This window comes from Podarcis erhardii (assembly GCF_964252035.2).
Source record: "Podarcis erhardii genome assembly, chromosome: 6".
NCBI classification, from domain to species: Eukaryota; Metazoa; Chordata; class Lepidosauria; order Squamata; family Lacertidae; genus Podarcis; species Podarcis erhardii.
Window position 1 is genome coordinate 95230759 of NC_138510.1, and position 8170 is coordinate 95238928.

General features: G+C 49.6%; 1 protein-coding gene across 2 annotated transcripts in view; it reads right to left on the reverse strand.

Annotated features, from left to right (window-relative positions):
* The window catches only part of RALGPS2 (Ral GEF with PH domain and SH3 binding motif 2), a 106536-nt gene extending 105109 nt beyond the window's left edge, over nucleotides 1–1427 (reverse strand). Inside the window, exon 1 of one of the 2 annotated variants that reach the window (XM_081865160.1) lies at nucleotides 1227–1427. The gene's annotated coding sequence lies outside the window, so the exon portion shown is untranslated. The remainder of the gene's footprint in view (nucleotides 1–1226) is intronic. The other variant, XM_081865161.1, reaches the window with a different exon arrangement.
* Nucleotides 1428–8170: the final 6743 nt, after the last annotated feature.

The window sequence follows — 8170 nt, forward strand, 5'->3', positions numbered from 1 at the left end:
CAGGAATAGGAATGACAATGTCTCATGGTAAGGAGAGGGGAGAACTAGCAAGCCTGTTAGTCCATGCAGAATAGAGAAAGCTCCAGGCATGCACATGTATGCTTTAATTAAGCACAAATTAAGGGAAGGCAAGTTCTAACCCTGCTCCAAAACAGAGCAAGGAAAACAGCAACACAATACGGGTAAGAGATTCCTCTCGCATCTTAAAGGCAAATCAATTCATTCTGGCCTAAGATTTCATAGGCCAGAGTCCAGTTTAACAGATGCATGACAAGGCACCTAAGTGAGTGGGTGGGTGAGTAGGTAGAATGCACAAGTGTGTTTATTTTATACATGCATCCTCAGTACATAGAAAAGAAGAATGTTGGTTGCGTTAGGTTTTTCGCCAAACTCAGCATGGCCAACCACCCACCCAACGTGACGGTACACAGAGTAGAAAAGCACACAGACCTGAACCAAGAATGTGTCAGTATAACCCTAAATTGGAGTTTGGCGAGTCCCAAGCCCTAGGCAGTGACCATTTTAGCTTGAGTTACAGATAGGTAGCCGTGTTGGTCTGCCATAGTCAAAACAATGCTACTGGAAGGAATTTGTTTCATTTTAGCTTGATCAGGCTTCACACAGGCGTGCAAGGTAAGCGACTCAACACTCGCTCCGGACTCGTATCTGTGCACCTTGGCTCCCCTTTGCAGCTGATGGGAGAGAGAGCTCGAATAAACTTGGCAATGTGGTCAAGTCGGAGAAGAAACACGAGATCCCAAGCAAGGCGGGGAAAGTTCCTCAAAGACCCCCCCCCCTCTGCTTCGCCGCCCCCGCCCCCCCGCCCCCCGAGGCGTTGCAAGAAGAGCAGGCGCTCGCTGGGCAAAGAATGGGTGGGTGGGTGGGTGGGTGACAGAGAGGCGTTCAATGGAGCCGGAGGGGGGGGGCGCGAGTTGAATGGAACCCAACGGAGGAGTTCAATGGAGGCGCGGCGAGGAGGGAAGGCTTCCCGGGCTGGGCGGGAAGGAGACCCCCGCCCGGCATGGAGGCGAAAGGGGACCGAGAGGAGGAGGAGGAGGAGGAGGAGGAGGGCGGGCGCCGCCGGAGCCGGCCGTGGGCGTCGGCAGCCGCCGCCCGGCCATCCCTGCGGGCCTGGGCGAGGCGCCCCCGGGGCCGGCTGAGGGAAGGCGCTGCTCGCCCACACGCCGCCGGTGCCCCAGCAGCCGCCGCCGCCGCCCTCGACTCACCTGCTGAGGAGACGCCAGAGGAGCGGGCAGAGCCAACGCGGAACGCGGCGAGGAAGCCGAGCTGCCCCGGCCCGCCGCCGCCGCCGCCGCCGCCGCCTCCCTCCCTTCCTCGCCCGCCTCAGCCCGCTCGCTTCAGCCGCTCTCATTCAGCACCGGCGGCCGCTTATCCTCTGAGGGGAGGGAGGGAGGGGGAGGAGGCGGAGGCGTCTCTCGACGCACGCACGCACGCACGCGCACGCTCCCCCACCCCCCGCGGGAGGGAAGGAGAGGGACGCATGCGCGCGCGCTCGTCTTTCCCCTCCTGGAATTCTGCTGGATGGGAAAGAGGGAGGGAGGGGCGGGAGAAGCGCGCAGGCGCGACCCGTCCGGCCCGTGTTGTTAAGGCCCCTTTAAGAGGCTGTGAGCGCGGCGTTAGGGGAAAGCGGGCTCCGATTGGTCGCTCCCGCGAGAGAGCTCCCTCCCACCGCGAGGAGTTAACTGTCACAAGGGCGGCCGCCAACGGCCCCGGAGAGAGAGAGAGAGAGAGAGAAGCAGCGGCGGGCGGGCGGGCGGGCGGGCGGGCGGGCGCTCGCTTCTCCCGGAGGGCTGAGGAGGAGGATGGAGAAAGGAAGGTGAGATGGGGGCGGAGGGGGCCCCCAAGGTGTCCGGGTTTATAAACTCCCTTTGTATAAAAGACAAGAACAGTGGTACCTCAGGTTAAGTACTTAATTCGTTCCGGAGGTCCGTTCTTAACCTGAAACTGTTCTTAACCTGAAGCACCACTTTAGCTAATGGGGCCTCCTGCTGCTGCCGTGCGGCTGGGGGACAATTTCTGAAGCAAAGTTCTTAACCTGAAGCACTATTTCTGGGTTAGCGGAGTCTGTAACCTGAAGCGTATGTAACCCGAGGTACCACTGTACTTCTGACAAGACAGAAGTCCTGTTTTTGGGGGACGGGGGGCGGGCAGGTGTGGAGGACTCCCTGGTCCTGAATGGGGTAACTGTGCCCCTGAAGGACCAGGTGCGCAGCCTGGGAGTCATTTTGGACTCACAGCTGTCCATGGAGGCGCAGGTCAAATCTGTGTCCAGGGCAGCTGTTTACCAGCTCCATCTGGTACGTAGACTGAGACCCTATCTGCCTGCAGACTGTCTGGCCAGAGTAGTGCATGCTCTAGTTATCTCCCGCTTTGACTGCTGCAATGCGCTCTACGTGGGGCTACCTTTGAAGGTGACCTGGAAACTACAACTAATCCAGAATGTGGCAGCTAGACTGGTGACTGGGGGCGGCCGCCGAGACCACATAACACCGGTCTTGAAAAACCTACATTGGCTCCCAGCACGTTTCTGAGCACAATTCAAAGTGTTGGTGCTGACCTTTAAAGCCCTAAACGGCCTCCGTCCAGTATACCTGAAGGAGCGTCTCCACCCCCCTTGTTCTGCCCGGACACTGAGGTCCAGCGCCGAGGGCCTTCTGGTGGTTCCCTCATTGTGAGAAGCAAAGCTCAGGGAACCAGGCAGAGGGCCTTCTCGGTGGTGGCGCCCGCCCTGTGGAACGCCCTCCCACCAGATGTCAAAGAGATAAACAACTACCAAACTTTTAGAAGACATCTAAAGGCAGCCCTGTTTAGGGAAGCTTTTAATGTTTAATAGGTTATTGTATTTTAGTGTTTTGTTGGAAGCCACCCAGAGTGGCTGGGGAAACCAGATGGGTGGGGTATAAATAATAAATTATTATTATTATAGTATAAAAACCGTTTATTTTAATTTTTGTGTGTGTTCCAGACCTTGTTGGGGTCTTTCTCAGCTAAGCTGCGAACTCGCCCTTCGCCTTGTTTCTTACATCTTTCTTTGAAACAGAGCTTCACTTCTCTCCTTGCAGATGTTGGGCTCGCATTTAAGGAAGCTGCGGAGAGAAACAGGAGGAGGAGGCCCCGAGTTCCGTCTTCCTCTGCCAGTGCTCTGAAGAATGTGCACTAAAGCACAGGCCATCTCCTCTTTGTTCTGGACACTGATGACTGGCTCCAGAACAGAGCATAACATTGTGTAGTTGTTGGTCACAAACTCTGCAAATTCTTTGTATTGCTCCATGGGGAGGATGGTTATAGTCTGGTAACGGCATTTTATCCGTATGGATGGGCCTGTCTTCCCTTTATTGAGTGTGGGAGTACTGATGGGATACCACTTCTCCACGAATTGCCGACCAGTCACAGCAGCTATGGGGATGTTGAGCAGACCCACATAGTTATTCTTGTCCTTTTTCTTCTTCTTTTCAACATCTTTATAGATGTGGACGGTGATGCTGTGGGCAGGTGGAAGGCCAGAGAACTCAAAGTGCTCTCCCTAGAAGATGATGTCGTTTTTCATTTTGCTGGTTGTGCGGACAAATGAGGTATCGTCCATGCACAACAGCCCCGGGTGTCATCGCTGAGAGGGGTGACATTTGGCACGTCACCTGCCCGCGGCTCCCAAGCCTCCCCCGAGCTGTCAAAATGAAGGGGGAAGGCTGCCAGCAAAGCGGTGCTGGCAGTGTGGCACCACACTGCCGGCGCCGCTTTGCCGGCGGCCTTCCTCTTTCATTTTGAGAGCTCAGGGGAGGCTTGGGAGTCGCGGGCAGGTGGCGCACCCAGGGGTGACATTCTTTGGAAGGCTGGCCTGGCCTTCCAGAAGGCAGCACCTGGCTTGCAGCGCCCAGAGTGGCGCTCCACTTCTCCCAACGTTCCCGGAGGGCTATGGAGGAGGATGACTGGAGAATGGTAGGTTAGATGGGAGTGGGGCGAGTGAGGAAGTGTTGGTGACAGGGAGGGGGCGGGAGGCGGAGATGTGGGATGGTGGGTAGGGGTGCCCCGAATGTGTCCGGGTTTTTGTACCTCATGATTCACTGCTCCCCTTGTGAAGTGCTAATAAAATAAGCAGGCTCAGCTTACATCGTAGTTGTTTTTGTGTGTGTGTACAGTCCATAAATAGTGTTTTCCTAGGACCTTTAATAAAGCTTAAAAATAATGAGGCTAAAATACAGAACTATATACTTTTCTTGTTTTTAAGATTTATAAATCACAATAGTGTGTGATGAGACTGAAACACTTTCCTTGTTTTAATGAAATGTCTTAGTAGATTCTACTTATTAAAAAATGACAGACATTTTGGACAGACGTTAGCAGTAATTATATCCATGGCATGCTATTAGGAAAATATACTGCCCCACCAGTGTTTTGGCTTTTAAAAAAATACAGGATATTGCCATAATCAGTTTTTTTAAAAAATATATTGAGGTGAGGGATAATTGTAACAATTCAAAACAGGTTTATTTAGAAGTGGTCTATGTTTACTTTCATTTGGATTCAGTCTGCCTTTTAGCCCAAGAAGGCTGAGTACCCTACACAGATTAGAATGCTAAAATTTTATCCCATGTTGCCCCTCTTTAATTTTAAAATACCTAAGGGTATTTAAAATACCATTTTTTGAGTCTCTCCTTGTATTACCATATGTTTTGTATGTCTTGTGACATTTAAACACTTAATAAAAGCAATGCAGGGATGCGGGTGGCGCTGTGGGTTAAACCACACAGCCTAGGACTTGCTGATCAGAAGGTCGGCGGTTCGAATCCCCACGACGGGGTGAGCTCCCGTTGCTCGGTCCCTGCTCCTGCCAACCTAGCAGTTCAAAAGCACGTCAAAGTGCAAGTAGAAAAATAGGTACCGCTCTGGTGGGAAGGTAAACGGCGTATCCGTGCGCTGCTCTGGTTCTCCAGAAGCAGCTTAGTCATGCTGGCCACATGACCCGGAAGCTGTACGCTGGCTCCCTCGGCCAATAAAGCGAGATGAGCGCCGCAACCCCAGAGTCAGTCACGACTGGACCTAATGGTCAGGGGTCCCTTTACCTTTACTAAAAGCAATGCAATATTATATATAACTGGATGGAAATTTTCTCAACGCCTGGTAAAAAAGACTTTGGAAACTACAAAGATTGGTCAAATAAAAATTGGCACATTCTGTGTCAAAAATATGTACATAGCCATTTCAAATGTAGATGTATTTTCACTGAGGTGGGGAAATTGTAGTTAAGCATCTCATTTTGGGCACATTTTGTCCAATTTTCAGCCTGGCCTGTCTCCTGCTGAAATCAGTGTTTCATTTTGCTTGGAAGTAAATCCTGCTGATTCTTCCCAACATATGGACACAATGTTTCCCCAGATTAGCATCTCAGCTCTGAGCTCTTTCAATTGCTCATCCAATAGTTGCCAGATTATACCAACAATCAGTGAGGTGTTCAACAGCGTCCTTTTCATATTGGGTTCTTTTTGTCTCCCCCTTAACACTGCCTTGAAAACTTGTGTCTGTCTCTTTAAACAGTGCATTCTGTTCTCACACCAGTGGATTCAGTTTCACTTTTCTAACTAGCACCACACAGATAGAAAGTTAAAAGTAATATAAGATGAAGATATTTGACAAACCAGAGCATCCTTATCCATTTGTAAACTTTCTTAATCACCAGTAATTAAGCTAAGCTTTTTGCTTTGTTTTTCAGCCTGTTAATTAATGCTTCTTCTTATGCCAGCAGCCAAATTGCCTTCTGGGTAATAATTAATTGGCAGATAGATCACCCAAGTTGTAATTGCTTCCCGTCTCAAAAACAGTTAAAATAAGGAAGGTTTTTTGCTGATCTGATGCCCTGAAGGCTAACACTGAGAACTATTGTGTCGTGTCTGGGTAGGTACAATGGGGGTTCCTCTCTCTAAGACCCTCCTCCGCATCTGAAAACTTATTGTCTCAGGTGTGAGAATGGCTTCCATCAGGTCATGTAAGGTTATCCCTTATCTCCCTATCTTCAAAGAGGGAGTGGGACACCAAGATCTTCATCTTGGCTATCATAATTTTTTCTGCTCACAGAAAAAAAAAGCGCTGACCGCCGAAAACTAGTCAGCCATCTCTGTTCCCCAAAAGTCAACTCCATACTCCTAATATATGTGTAATATTTGCACACTTTTTGTTTGAGAACTGCACTGCAAAATCTGGAGAATACAAATTTCGGAGAAAAGTTGTGTTTAGTTTCCCATATGGTTTGGGGGAATGCAAATTAGGCTTAAATTAAAAGGTGGGCTGAGTCAGATTTCTCCCCCATCTTTAGCTGCAACTGATGAATACACATGCATGAATCAGCTATCAGCTCAGTAATGAGTTCACTGCCATCAAGTGTATGTCTAATCAACATATTTTCACATGACACCCATGAGGGCTGTTTGTGCCTAGAATATATAACAAATTGGCCTTGTGTTATTTTTGTGAATAATGCCCCACAGAAAAATAGTTGTCAAACAAACTTGCATGTTGAAAACTACCATTATTATGTTGACCCTTTAATGAAATTTGCAGAGAGAGGCATCTCTGAAGGCATACGCTGTATACATAATGGACTAACAGAATTATGTAAAATAGGATTTATGAACTATCTGTAAAGGCAAGATTCCAAAGACAACCGCTCTTGCCAATTGTACATAGCAATGGATCGCCATTTTAAGTAAACAAAGTAAAGATTGTGTCTGCCACAAGAATTCTAGAGATTTATCCTCCAAGCTCTTCAATATAAATGCATCTGTCCTTTTGCTAAAATCCTTACCATCTGTTCTCATATACTGTTCCAGTCTCAAGCAGTGATTAACCAGCTACTGTGGAAAAACACCTGTTCCTTTAATTCATGGTCATGGCTAGTTATTAATTTAAAGTAAGCTATGACTTGCTTAGAATTTTGAAAATCAGTATGAAAACCCAATTTATATAATGCATCAGACAACAGAACTGCAGGTTATACAGGTTGCAGAACTGCGGTTGAGTGGTATAATTAATTCGAGACAGACAGTCTCTGGCAAGAACTTTCACCCTTAGCTCTTCAATGTGTGTGGCATGGTATTATCATTTGGGTCCATGTCCATTCCACCTATTCAGAGCTCTTCCTTTCAACTCTCCCACTGTGTTTTGTTTACGGGTACTTTCCTTCCTCCCTTCCTGAAATCATTCAGTTGATTCAGCTGCAATGAAACCAAGTGCTTGTAACCTGATTCGGATTTGGCACATAGCATTGTAATTGCCACAGCTGTCTCCTACAATCAATTGTATGGACCCCAAATAGAAAAATAATTAGCCATTATAAGAATCCAGTTCACTTAGCTTCCATTCCCTAAAGTTAGACAACGTACTTTGCACACAAGCTGATGAAAGGTTGTGATCTAATGCTCTGATCAGAGGTGCCAACTTGAATAAAATATGGGGGGGGGGCAGGCAGTTTGCTTTTTTCAGGGGGTACTCATGGGTATGCATTACCGGCACCTCTTTTTTGTTGTCAAAAGTATGGCTGTCAGGGGCTCAGGAGCTGAGGCACAGGGAAGATGGGAGATGGAGAGCGAGGGGGAGGAATCCGAAGGGAGCGTAGGAGGGGACAGTGGTCCGAGGGATTCCATGAGCCTCTCCAGCGAATTGGAAGATTCACAGAAGGGAGCGCCAGTGGCCAGGGGCAGGGGGGTCCCAAGGGGAATGCCCCAGGAGCAAGGGGGCAGCAGGGACTCCCAGAGCAGTAGTTGGAAATCAGGACCAGCTTCCCCACCAGAGCAGAGTGGGGGGGAAGAGTCCCAGGCATCGGGGCCAGTGCTTTCCCCACCAGGGAGAGGAGACGAGGCAGAGTCTACCACGCCTCCCTCGGAGAGTCGGACAACGGAAGGGAGGTCAGATCCGGCCAGTGTCACGGAAGAGGGAAGCAGTGATAGAAGTAGTGTAACGGTTAGGAGAAAGGTCACTGGGTTGGCGCGAGAAGCAAGTTCAAATGTACAGGAGCGCGGGACAGCAGAGAGTGAGGATTGGGAACCGGGTCCTAAAGCACGCCAGAGGCAGGGGGAGGAGCTAAGCGACTCAGCGTCGGAAGAGTCCAGAAAGGGCAATGCCCCAGAGGGCAGGAGGACCCAGAGGAGAAGAGAGCAGC